The sequence below is a fragment of the Acinonyx jubatus genome, chromosome A2 (genome assembly GCF_027475565.1).
Source record: "Acinonyx jubatus isolate Ajub_Pintada_27869175 chromosome A2, VMU_Ajub_asm_v1.0, whole genome shotgun sequence".
In the NCBI taxonomy this organism is placed as follows: Eukaryota; Metazoa; Chordata; class Mammalia; order Carnivora; family Felidae; genus Acinonyx; species Acinonyx jubatus.
In genome coordinates this window covers 143,067,984-143,081,680 of record NC_069383.1, presented here as the reverse complement: position 1 = coordinate 143,081,680, position 13,697 = coordinate 143,067,984, and the positions used below count along the sequence as shown (strand labels likewise).

General features: G+C 43.4%; 1 protein-coding gene across 7 annotated transcripts in view; it reads left to right on the top strand.

Moving 5' to 3' along the window:
- CACNA2D3 (calcium voltage-gated channel auxiliary subunit alpha2delta 3) overlaps positions 1-13,697 on the top strand; it is a 1,033,852-nt gene that overhangs the window by 675,845 nt on the left and 344,310 nt on the right. The window lies entirely within an intron of this gene.

The following is a 13,697-nucleotide window of genomic DNA, read 5'->3' as shown; positions in this document are numbered from 1 at the left end:
AAACACAAGTATGTAAAATCCATTGCATGCTGGTATAGGTAATGATCAAAGACCCTTACCTTTGGCTAGCCAAAAACACAGAGTCCAGAAGATGGATAAAAAGGGCTCAAGACTTAGCTGTTGGCCATGCTCTGTAGAGAATATCTTCCTGCTCACACATGAACCAATCCCTCTCTCTCTGGGGTCTCTTTCCCCTAGAGTACCTTAAGTCCTTTTCCTGAGCTTGCCTAAGCCTCTTGGGCTCCACACTGGAAGGGAAGGGGCTCTGGGGCTCCAATCCTGAGGTTATAGCAACTACAAATGAATCAGATTTCCAAGGCTCCCGCTCTCAGCGTATTCCTGGGTATTATTATATCCAAAGGCTCTCCACTCTTCTTAGGTCTTCTCAAAATACACTTTTAACACCCTGCCTTAGATAGTAGGCCAGGCAGAGAGGTTTAAGGAGTAGGAAGAAGTTCAGGAACTGTTGAGGCAGAGACCAAGAACTCCAAATCCAGACCTGGGAGCTTCTCTCTATGCATTAACCCCCTAGGGAGCTGGAAGAGCCAGGGGTCCGAGCCTTGCTCAGGTGCCTTGTGGTTTCCCCACATGTGGTGTACCTCTGTGTGTTTGTTCAGTGGTGTTCCCTCTGCCTAGGCCGGCCCCTTATCGCTCTGTCAAATTCCTACTCATCCTTCAAGTCTCCACTCAGAAATGCCCTCGTTGTTGGCAATTGCTGACTTAAATGGATTCAGGAGTCCAGGCAGACCATTCCGTCAAAATGTGCTTCACAGTGGATTCACGGTCAACAAAATGAGACCCAGCCAGCATTAAGAGGGTGAATTAGAGTCAAAGGAAAAGAAAGCCATTTCTTATTTTGAAATAAAACGGCAAATCACAGCTAAGTATTTCCTATAGTGAATAAAATTACCTTTTTGCCAATTGCCAATTCTTTTAATTAATTCAAATGTTGAAACTTCTGAAATGCAGAATCAAATCTTTTATTGCCTCTCTGACCCTGAACCAGTGTGATAGATCTTCTGTTGTTATCAATTTAAATTCTAAAACCTATACTCTATGAACACTGACAGCAGTAGAAAGAGATACTTTAGTTCATCTTTCGTGTAAAAAGAAAAGATAATTTTCTCATGCAAATCACTTTTGCAAGGGTGGGTGTAGGGCACGACTGAGAAGGCTGGGATTGTAAAATAGCCTCCAAATTCATTCAAGGCTAAAAGCATCGCTTACCAGGGGGAAAAAAAATCACCAGCTACGCCCCACGATCAAATGCGTAGTGTGTAGATACTTCTAAAGATATGCCCTCACATAATTGTGGAAAAGGAGAAGCTGATAATCTTACCCAAGCTCAACAACGTTTCCTTTTTATTTGAAGGTTTTGTTCTGTTGGCTGCACACATGTTTTTAATTTTTCTGGGTGTGTTTATATGTTTGCAAGTTTCTGAGGCTGTGCTGATGAATGGAGTTTTTATTGAATTTATATGTAGCTTTCAGATAGTAAAAATGTGCTCAAGCTTCTTCAGTTTGCCCCGCACCCCCAGTTTGTGTCTTGTCTGAGGAAACTTATTCTTAGTATTCTCAGGGTTTCCCTGAACTTTTCCTCCACATGCTGCGATAATTAAGATATTTGAGAGGGGAAAAATGGTTCCTGTAAGCTTAGTGTCAAGACTATGAGATGGTAGATTAGTTCTTGATGGTTTTCCCTTCAGATGATAAGAATTGACCCAGCTGAGGTGGTTCTCCATGGGCATCTATGAGGCCATTGTCTACAGAGAAGAACATCGACTTCCAAATTGCAGTCAGGTCCTCTGAATGCTTGGGAGGTTTGGGGGAGTTATAGCTATTTTGGTACATTTTTAAAAATGGAATTGTAATCAATAGGGGGTAGAGGTGAGAGAGCCATTCCTCTGGGTCTGTTTCTCCCCAAGCATGTAGTGAACACTCACTCCCTGTGCGGCCATGGCCAAGGTAGGGATGCCTTGGTCCACGCAGTATTGCTTCTAAGTAAGAGAGCTCTGCTGTCAAGAGAGAACATATTTTGTTTGTTTGGTTGGTTGTTATCTAATGGCTCCCCCCCCCCCCAACATTCTAGGTATATTAAGTTCTTACTTGGGAACATTTCCCTTTCTGTTCGTGTATATAAGGCTATCTAGGGGTGAGAGGGAAAATAAAGACAAAAGCCCTAACCTCTCCTGACTGTATCTCTTAAGTCTGCGACACTGTGTCATCATGTATGCAGATAGAAAGGATGGTTAAAATATGAAACAGGGGCAAACATAGAGGAAGGTGGGAGATTGAATGGGTAGGAGAAGGTGAATTAACATTTAAATGCCTATACGATCCAAGCTTTTAATTCATGAACAACTTAGTCTCAGAGAAAATTCGCGACTTGCCCAAGGCTGCAGAAGTACTATATGGGGGCTCAGAATTTGAATCCATGTTGGCATGATTGCCACGTGTTATGTTGCTATTGTGTTGTGCTGCCTCCTTGTTGTGTCTCATTTATACAAAGTAAAGCAAAGACACCACACATACACACACACACACATACACACACCCGAAAACCCAAGTAATGTAATAATAACAAAGGTAAGTATTTCAGTATAAAGATGAGAAGAAAATGGAGAAGTGGAATTAAGTGTCTGGACCAAAATTTCCTCTGTTTTATATTGTTAGCACATGGAGAATGAAATCAATCAGGAGTAGAATTAAAGAATTTTAAGTTCAGAAGGCAAATGTTAATGCTCGTAGAATGTTCTTTAAATATATCTTTTTTCATAAACATGTCTGGAAACCTGAAAATGCAGATGTATCTTCTCACAAGGTCATCAATACTGATGCCAAAGCAGCAGGCGTGGGGAGCAGCCAGAGGTATCGGGCTGGGTCATGCACTGCTTGGGGAGACCACCTGGAGACTTACGACCCCAGGATGCACTGTCTGCCTCACTGCTGGGTCGACCCTGATGACATCTCTGAGGCTGAGTTATTAATTTTAACTTCTGGGTTGATTAAATTGTATGACAACACAGTGCAGTGAAAATATGAAACACGAAAATTGAATCCTAGTTATCTCGCAAAGGCAACTAGATAAAGGTCCCCATAAACAAACCCATATAGATCATATCCTCTTCATTTGCACTCTCTCTACAAAGTTTCTCGCTGACAGGAATAAAGAGGAAAGAGAGAACTGGACGTTCATTTCTGAGATGAAACACTCAGCATGGGATTTCTCCATGAGTTTCAGGGGGCCACCTGCCTTCACCAGCTTCATTCCTGGGAATTAATGCACGAGGTGGAAGACTTTAGGAGCCAGCTTCTCTGTGTGTAGCGGCCTGCTAGGTCCCAAAATAAAATCACAAAAACAGACGCACGAACAAAAACCTTCCGTGTGGTTATGGGCAACACTATGAAGTAGTTGCTCCAGGCATGGATTTGGAGTCCAGCGACCAGCATTCAAATCCAGACCTTGTTATTCACTAGCCCTGAGACCGTGGATCAACTTTCTGGGAGTTTCTTCAGCTGTAACATGGGGATAACGAATACTTATCTCAAAAATGGTAAGGATTAAATGTACACAACACACCTAGCATGGTACTTGGGGCATGGAAATCTCTCCCTCTGTGTTCACTGCCGTTCTCCCTCTTCGATTTTTTGACCGCCACCATCAACATGTATAGTTTCTTAGGCTGCTGTCACAGAATACCACAGAATACCATGCTCTGAGACAACAAAACTGTATGCTCTCACAGTCCTGGAGGCTGAGAGTCTGCAATCAAGATGTCGGCAGGACTATGCTATTTCTGGAAGTTCTAGAGAAGAATCTGTTCCATGCCTCCCTACTAGCTTCTGGTGGTTGCCAGTCGTCTTTGGTGTTATTTGGCCTCCAATCTCCACCTCTGTCTTTACTGCATTGTCTTTCCTCAGTGCCCAAATTTCTGTCTTCTTACAAGGACACCAGTCATTGAATTAGGCGTATGACTTTATCTTAACTTGATTACAACTGCAAAGACCCTGTTTCCAGCAAAGACCACAACCACAGGTACCAGGGGTTAGGACTTTGACATACTTTTGGGGGATAGAATTCAGTCTGCAACAAACACCATCTTTATTTTAGGCCTGAGGAAGCATTGACTCCATCCTAGATCAGGCACATCCTCTAAAGTCACCCGCTTTGCCAACTGCTGTATCTTCTCTTCGCCCACAAGTGGACCTTGCTGACGGCATTGTTATTTGTTTAGCGATTTCTTCGTGGGACTTGTTGTGTCTTGTTTTCCCTTGATGCATTTTGTGGTTTGAGTATGTATTGTAGATGTTTGATAAAATGGCAGGAGATACTCTTACCTTCCTCATTTCCTGTGAGGCCCAGGAGACAGCATACAAAATCGAAAACCATTATTAAATGTTTGTCATGTTCAAAAAAAAAATCTCGCAATTGAGAAGCTCTTAGCTGATCACAGAACGGTGAGAGCAGCCCGGTGGGTGCTGTCTGATAAGGGTGAGTATTGGCTGAACAGTATGAAACTCAGCCAGATAAGGGAAGGGTCTGCAAAGTCGCCTCAGCCTTCAATCCCTTCTGTTTGCTTGATGCATGCATCCCACCTGCCTGGAGCATAGGAATCAGCAGAGACATCTGTTTACCTTCAAATATAGCAAGATTGGAAAGCCCTGACTTTGTTTAAATGTCACCTTATGATCTATCAACTCCTGCATGTGCATCTTGGAAGCTGGGCCAGATGTGGAAGATGACAGTGTTCCAGAGGACAGAGGCCTGTGAGGTATATCTCAGAGGCCCGCTCAGCAGCAGAAAGTACAGAGGGACAGACGCCACGAGGCCAAGAGCTTATGTACTGGCTCTGAAAAATGAGAGAGAACAAAAACAACTAAAGCAAACGAGCAAACAAAAACCCTGAGTTGTGTGAATGAATCAGGAGTCCTCAAAGTTTTTATGCAAAGTACCAGATAGTAAATGTTCTAGACAGTTTCTGTTGTAGCTACTTAACTCTACTACTATACATGAGAGCAGCCACAGACAATATATAAATAAATGGACATGGCAGTTTTCCAATAAAACTTTATTTGCAAAAACAGCTAGGGGGGGCCAGATTTGGCTCATAGGCCATAGTTTGTCAAACCCTGGGATGAATCAGCCCATCTTATTATTTTCCTTCTGATTTCCAGAAATTATTTCCTAAATTCTATGTTGTAGAAGCTCATTTCCTTCCTTTTTTTAGAAGCTGTACACAGCAGTGGTTAAGAGCCAGATTCTAGAGAAACAACACCTGAGTTCAAATCCTGCGGTTGCCATTCACTTACAGTGTAAGCTTTACCTATGTTTATTCTTCTGGGAAAATAATATAATACATATAAAGTGCTTAGTATGGTAGCTGATTCATAATAACTCCTTAATAATTGTTGGTGTTTAGCTATTTACTACAAACAAGTGTAGAAAGACTTCTTGTTCATAAAGACCACCCCTAGATGAGTCATTTTGTGTTTTGTGAGGTTTTTTTTTTCAGTTGCTTCCTCTATGTCATCAGGTCTTGTGTACTTTTATGCTGTAATTATTAACTTATACTTGTACTTCTTGTAGTCTGTGGAAAGCTAGAGGGGAAGGAGGGCCCTCATGTCCCTCGATCCTACTCTAGGACCTGCCCCAAATAGTGATCATCAAATGCTTGCTGAATTACCTGGCTATTACAGAAATGCTTTTTTATATGACGTTTTCAATTGTCCTGTTTTTCATACAGCACCACGGTGTTAATTTAAATCAGGAGATAGAGCAATCTCCCTATCTAGCTAGACCAGGGTTTGCAAATACAAATACAACCCATGGGCCAAATCTGGCCTGCCACTTTTACTTTATAAGTAGAGTTTTATTGGAACACAGCGATACTCATTCATTTACATATTGTCCTATGGCTGCTTTTTCACTGAGTGGCAGAGTTGAGCAGTTGCAACAGAGACCATATGGCTCACAAAGCCTAATATATTTACAGACGTTTGTTGACCCCGGGCTAACTCTTCATTAGTATCCTAACCCTTGTCATTAAACTGCAGGTGGTTCAGACCTAGTACTTCAGACTACACAGAGATACAAAGTTGTTTGCCTTTCTCAAGACTCATGGTCAAGTGTTAAAGTATTAAGATTGAATCTACAGGGGCTCCTGTGGCTCTGTTGGTTAAGCATCTGACTCTTGATCTTGGCTCAGGTCATGATCTCACCTTTCAGGAGTCTGAGCCTCATGTCGAGCTTTGAGCTAACAGAGCAGTGGCTGCTTGGGATTCTCTCTCTCTGCCTCTCCCCCACTAGCACTTTCTCTCTCTCTCTCTCTCTCTCTCTCTCTCTCTCTCTCTCTCTCTCTCTCTCTCAATAACTTTTAAAAAAGATTGAATCTACAAACTAACAGAAGAAAGTTTCAATTACCAGATTTAAGTTTATGTCTTCCCAATTTACATTGTATTGGATTTCAGACATACTAAAATTTGTATAGTACATGGCTGCAGTTCCCAAGTTGTGTGCCAAGGCACCCCAGGGCGTGGAGCAAAATCCTAAGAGGTCTGCAGGATATTTTAAATTTCCAAGGGAAGTGCGGTAAGCCTCAGCACTGACGTATTGCGTGGACTAATAGCTTCAGTGGGTCATGCAACCTCCTCTCAGTAGTGTCACATGTTTGTGAGGATGGGTTTGGGCAGTTGCTGTGATTGAAAAAGCAAGTACCACGTGAAAATCAGTGCAGACCAGGAAACGAGAGTGTTTCTATCCAGCCTGATGGCTTCAAGGCTTGAGATGTGTGCCTGGTCCATCAGGTATAAATATCCTTGCTTAAGAATGATATAAAATATTCTTTTTCCAAATTCCCATTAAGTTGTTAGGACACAGCTACTTAATAAACAGGAAGGACTCTTAGATATTTTGGCCCGGGGTTGCTGGAAATCACGGAAGTTTCAACACTCTTACTGTGGCCTTTACAAATGCATATCTGAGTGTCGAGGAGAAACACTCAATATATTCTGATATTCAATTGGGACTTTTCTTTTTCTTGGGAAAACAGTGTCCAAGTTTTTTTTTTAAAGGATATAAAAAGTGCTGGTGGAAGGGAAAACAGGAAATCGATCATCTCAAAACTCGCTGGTTAATATATCCGAAAGTGTAATATGTCCAAAAATATCTAAACCAAAAGGAATCACTTGGATTCAGCTTCTTCAATAAGTAATAATTTAATGCTTATTATATGCTGGAGACATGACGTTGAACAGAAAGGCTTGTGCTTGCAGGAGTCATTGTAGGAATCATTTTGACAAAGCAGTCTGGCTTTCTAAACATTGTGAGTCTCTTCCACACCCAGCTGAGTTTGATTTTCAAAGGGGATATTGGGTACAGTGCTTTTGAACACTGCTCCTCCAGAGAAATCACGCTGGTGTTAGATATATGCAATCATGAGAAAAACTTTATTACTGAGAGTGATTCTTCTATATACAGACCCCCACAGGCACCCTTTGTCTCAACACCTTGCCCAACAGATTATTTTTTTTAACCCATGAGATACACTGTGAATCTTTTGTTTTGCACTGCCATTAACCAGAATGTTCTCCCTCAGTGACATGCATTGATTCCCCTCTTAATTTTATTTATCTTTTGTATTGTATAGGCAACTTATGTTTCGTATTTTCTTGTTGTTTGTAAGAATCACACTGGCCTTTAACAAAAGAAGAAAAGGATTAACAGATAAATCTTTAATTAATGGCAAACATGGCTCTTTGTCCCCAAGAGCACGAAGCTCTCATTCCTTATTTCCCATTAACTGGTCAGATATTCATTATAAATATCCTGCATCTTGCAAATTACCTGCTGATGTTAGCCCAAATAGAAGCCATTTGTATCCATAAAGAGCCCTTGATTTATTTTCTTCTTTCCTCCCTCTTCTCCATACTCAGTTTTTATTTGTTACCTGTTTTTCTTTCTCCTTTCCTTCCTCCCTTCTGTCTCCTTTCCTCTGAATGTCGAGGAAGAACAGGGAGGAGGGAAGCAGGAGGGAGGAAGGAGAAAGGCAGGTCGCACAGCTGCTAAGAGCACCAATGTTGGATTGGATGGGGTTTGCATTTATATCTATTTTCTCCCCCCTTGGCTGCTCACACTTTACTTCTCCAGACCTCAGTCTTCAGCCTGTGTCATGGTGACAGTAAAGTGGGCTCTGTGGATGGCTGTAAGGGTTGAAGGAGGTGATATGCATAAAGCACTTGACCTACATTCTGATGTAGAGAACAGTCAGTCAGTCGGACAGTCAGAGCTGCTCTTACGAATGCTACTAATTCTAGTGATAGTTGCTAAATCTTGCAGTTTGTAGCCTTCCCTTGCTTCTTTAGCAGCAGCATTTGACACAATTGGTCTGTCTCCTCCTTGGCCATTTTCTTTGCTTGGCTTCCAAGGAGCTCAGGTGTCTTGCTTTCCCCCCTCTCACCAGCCTCTCCATGTCCGTGTCCTTTCTGGTCCATCTCACTCCTCTGACCTTGAATGCCCCAGGTGCATGTTTGGTGCTGCTCCTTCCTCTATCCACACTTGGTCCTTGGGTGGTGATCTCATGTTCGGTTCCATGTACATGTTGACAGCTCCCAAATGTGTATCTCCAGGTTCTGCACCTCTTCTGATGTCCAGACCTATTCTTCCAACTGCTGACCCGCCTCCACATCTGGATGCCTCCTGGGCATGGGAGACCTTTCCTGCCAGAAGCTTAGCTCCTCACCTGCCTCCCAGCCTGCTGCCCCCTCAGTCACTATCCTCATGTTAGATGGCAACTCTGTCCTTCTGGTTGCACAGACCAGAATCTTGGAGTCACCATTGATGCCTTTCTTTCTCTCCCACCTCTCATCCAGTCAGCCTGGTAATCCTGTTGGCTCTGCTTCAGTTATACCCAGACTCCAACACACACACACACACACACACACACACACACACACACACACACCACCCCCACGACTGCCTCCCCAGTCCAGCCAGCTTGACTACAACAGCAGCCACCTAACCAGTCTCCTTGCCTCCTTGGCACCCCTTCCCCTGTAATCTGTTCTTAACACAGCAGCCAGAGTGATTCTTTGAAAATGTATGTCATCTCATGTTTCTTCTCCACTCAAATCCTCTGGTGGTTCCCGTTCTCAAGGACAGGAAGCCAATTCCTTATAAATAATCCTATCTCTACTTGCCCTGCTCTACCTGCCCACCTGGTAGCTTTCTGACTTCTTCCATTTTCCTTTTCATTGCTGTGCCTCCAGCCCAGCTGGCCTTCTGTCTCTGCTGCCTCAGGACCTTTGCATTGGCTGTTCCCTCTGCCTGGGACACTTTTCCTCCAGATCTGTGCACAGCTGACTTTCTTACCTCCTTTAAGTCTTTGCCCAGACATTCCTGTCTCCATATAGCCTATTTAAAGTTATATCTCCCCACTGACTCTGCTTCAGTAACTCCTAATACTTCGTAATTTGCTGTAGGTTTTTTTTCTCCATAGCATCTCACATATTACCTTCTCACATACTAAACTTTTGATAAAATTTATTGTTTATTCCTCTCCAGTGGAATATTGGCTCACCTGGCTGGGAAGAGGGTCTTTGTAGCTTAGTCACTGATGATTCCAAGCTCTCCAAACAGGGCCCAACACATAATAAACATTCAATACATCCTTGTTGAATAAATCATCACCATCATCGCCGCCATAACTTTTATCATTGCATTCATGTTACCCAGCTCATTTTGGGCACACACTCCATGGAGTAAGTCACCTGGCCAGTGGTATTAGAATTGAATAGGCATTGTTTTATGGACAGGTAGTTAGACCAAGTATACTTTTCCCCAGGCAGCTTGTGATTGGAAAGCAGATTTAGACCTGATTGAGGAACAAATATGAATGATGAGAAATCATATGGAAAATTAGGAAAATGTGACTTCATAGATATAATTTGTTAGGACACGAATAGATTTGGTGTTGGTTTCTTTGTCTTCCTTTTGCATTTCCGTTGGGTCTAGAATAACAAGGGAAAAACCCTTAAGCTGGTTCTGGAGGGATGCCGTCTAGTCTCCTGGAGAAAGTTACCTTTTAGGGGTAATGCAGCAAAGCCCCACTTGATTGAGGAGCTGCTCTTCCTGTTCACCCGACCACTGATTATATTTTATGGTGTGTGGCCCACGAATGGCAAGAAAGGAGAGTTTGTCGGTTAAGCTTTTTTCTATTGTGTTTGTTTGTTTAGTGTGTTTAAGGATGACTTTATAAATATTGTAGCCCTCGACCCTAATGGGCTGGGCTCTGTCACTTCTTGGAAAAGAGAAACCTCGGTCCTAACCATCCAGCGCCCTCTCCAGTCCTGTATGGCTGGCCCCTGAATGAAAGAAAATGAAGCTGCACCCTGGCAGAGCTAGTTGTACATGTCTTTGAAATATCCATTGCAGGCCACAGAAATAGCTTCCCTGGCAGCTAAAATGTGATCCCACCCTGGACTGACTCTCCTACCCCCTCCCTAGGGTATCCCGTACAGATTTTGGTAGCAGCTGGTCACTTTGCTACCAGGTGACTCCCCACTGGCTCCAGGACACCATATAAATAGCCTGATGTGTATAATCAGCAAAGGAACATATTGTGGGAGTTCACTTGGTTAGCTTCTAGTCACACGGGGTGGCAGCATTCAGTTTGGTGAGAAAGGGGACGGGGGGCCGTGGGATTGAAGCCTGGCCATATTAGCTCGCCTGGCTGAGAAGAGGTTATCAGAATGCCAAGGGAAGGTGCTGAAAGTGTATTCCCAGCAGACAGCTTAGAAAGAAAAGTAATTATAGTAATCTCTAGCTCAAAGTCCTTAGTTTATTAACATGAAAATGAGCAAATGCTGAATTCCTTCAGACTTCAGCAGCATGGCGAAGGGCCAGCTCTAGGGTCTGTGGGGCTGCCGGTGCGGTGCCTTTGCCTGAAGGATGTAGTTTCAATTTGTTTACAATGTGCTTAGCAAGGTGTTCATGTTGGCAGTTTCTTGTCTTTTGTTGTTTTTTGGCTTCAAGATCTGCTTTTTTTAAAAAAATTAATGTTTATTTACTTTTGAGAGAGAGAGAGAGAGAGAGAGAACAGGGTAGAGGCCAAGAGAGAGGGAGACACAGAATCTGAAGCAGGCTCCAGGCTCTGAGCTGACAGCACAGAGCCCGACGTGGGGCTTGAACTCATGAACTCTGAGATCATGACCTGAGCCGAAGTCAGATGCTTAACTGACTGAGCCACCCAGGCGCCCCAAGAACTGCTTTTTAAATAAGAATGCAGTGGAGGCCTCCAGCAGTCTCTCTGTATCTTTTAATTTTGACTCTGTGAACATCCCACATGTTACCATGATGCCGTCCATCACAAATAGCTGATAGCTGGTTAAGTTAGTAGTATTAATTGCTATTGATACTGTTTACAGATTTGTTTTTCCCTCCCCCGCTCTCCATAAGAATCCCTTTTAGGCCAAAGCAGTGAGGACCATTTTTCAGGAGAATGCCAGCTTCCACATCCCCTTTCCCACCCGCCCCTGCCCCTCCGCACTACCGGGCACTGAGCCCATGATGCGAGCATGAGCTGGGTGCAGGTGTGGGTGCCTGGACTCACAGGCTCCCTGCCTTGTTTCTCCCCTGGTCAGTCAGGCAACCAGTCAGTGGTTAGAAGTAAGCTTCCGTCACCACACTGGAACCTCTCAGAATTTCTTAGAAAATACTAGGCCTCAGGTCTGTAAATACAGCCCATCAATAAGCAGACCCCAGCCCAGTTACCCGCCTCAACTCACCAACAGCCAGGACGGGCTGCAGCCGGGTTACCACTTTGGATCATTCTGCAGGCAGATTTGTGGGTCTCTAGCAGCCTTTTTAGAAAGAGTTACTCTTATTTCACAGATGTCTCTGCCCGGCCAAACCGTTCAACTCTAATGTGGTTATCTATCATCCTGTGCTGAGGATTTACCCAGCAAGGGCCTGAAGAAAAAAGCCATTTAGGTTTTGTTCCCACAAATGAAATTGCTAGTTGTTTTTAATTAGGGCTTATAGGTTGGGGAGTTGGCTGCCAGATATCTGGATTTCATGGACCAATAAAATGTCAGAAGGGAAAAATATACAGGAGCATGGGGTTGGCACATTTTTATTGTGCTTGGTCAGGATGTGAAGAAAAACCAGAATGACCATTATCTGTTATCTGTCATCTCATAGAAGAATGCACATCTTAACACTCAAGTATAGGCAAGACGTTATCTCAGAGTGAAAGACAGTCCTCTGAATAGAACACATTTAACTTCTTGGGAAACTGGACACTCTTGTTATTTCCCCCATTTCCCTGGGACTGGCGATGATGGGTTCTCAGAGACTGCTGCACCTGCCAGCATTTGATGACGACAGGACCCGTTAACCAAGGGAATCAGTCGGTCCCCTACTCAGATCCTGTGACAAGACAGCTAGGGGATGCTTTGTAGTCCGCACACTCAAAATGCCAAAATTCACAGACTCAAGGAGCTACTTTGAGAAAGAATCTGAGATTCTGCTAGCCGAGTCCCTTCCCTTTGAGAGGATCGATTCTGCCCACCCTGTACTCAGCTGCTGTGTGCTGATTCCACTTCCTTCCTTTCTGGGTGTATACCTTTGCCATATTATTTTTGTTCTAAGAGATGGCAGAAAAATATAAAAGAAAAATAAACTTTTTCTAGAAATGTATCTCCTAGGGAACCGATGGCTAACATTCCTCTTGTAGTTTTCCTAGCCTTTTTCCTCTACATGTTTCCCCACAAAATGAGGATCCTACCATCTTTGCAATAATTTTGCATTTTGATCGCTCTTTCCTTTCTATTACATTGTTGCCGCTTTGTCATATCATGCAGTAGTTTATAGGAGCATAATTTCAATGATAGAGTAGTATTCAAGTTCAGATTTTTCCTTTTTCTCTCTGCCTTTTTAAAAAAGGATAATCTAGGGGTGCCTGGGTGGCTCAGTCGGTTGAGCATCCGACTTCAGCTCGGGTCATGATCTCACAGTCTGTGGGTTCGAGCCCCGCGTCGGGCTCTGTGCTGACAGCTCAGAACCTGGGGCCTCTTTCGGATTCTGTGTCTCCCTCTCTCTCTGACCCTCCCCCGTTCATGCTCTGTCTCTCTCTGTCTCAAAAATAAATAAAACGTTAAAAAAAATTTTTTTAAAGGATAATCTTGGTGCATATCACAAGCTGTTTTTAGGATACGTCAAAGTGCAGGACTGGATCCAAAGTTAAGAACATTTTACTTTTTTATTATTATTTTTAAATATGAGGGTGGGAGGGGCGGAGGGAAAGGAGAGACAGAATCCCAACCACACTCTGAACTCAGTGCAGAGCCCGATGTGGGGCTGAAACTCACGAACCGTGAGATTGTGACCTGAGCCAAAGTCGGATGTTTAACCAACTGGGCCACCCAGGTGCCCCACATTAAGAGCATATTAAAGCTGTAGCTACCTGCTTCCAGATGGCTCTCAAGGAAAGCCGACCAATGCACATGTCCATCTGCACACTTACCGTGACATCTTCCCACCACCCACCAGCTGTGACTAAGATGAGACTTGAAAAAAACCTCAGCTATTGGATTTGTCTATTACCTTGATTATGATGATTGCATCACAGGTGTTTGTAAATGTCCAAACTCATCAAATATAGGCTTTTATCAAATATAGCGCTTTGAATATCAGCTATACG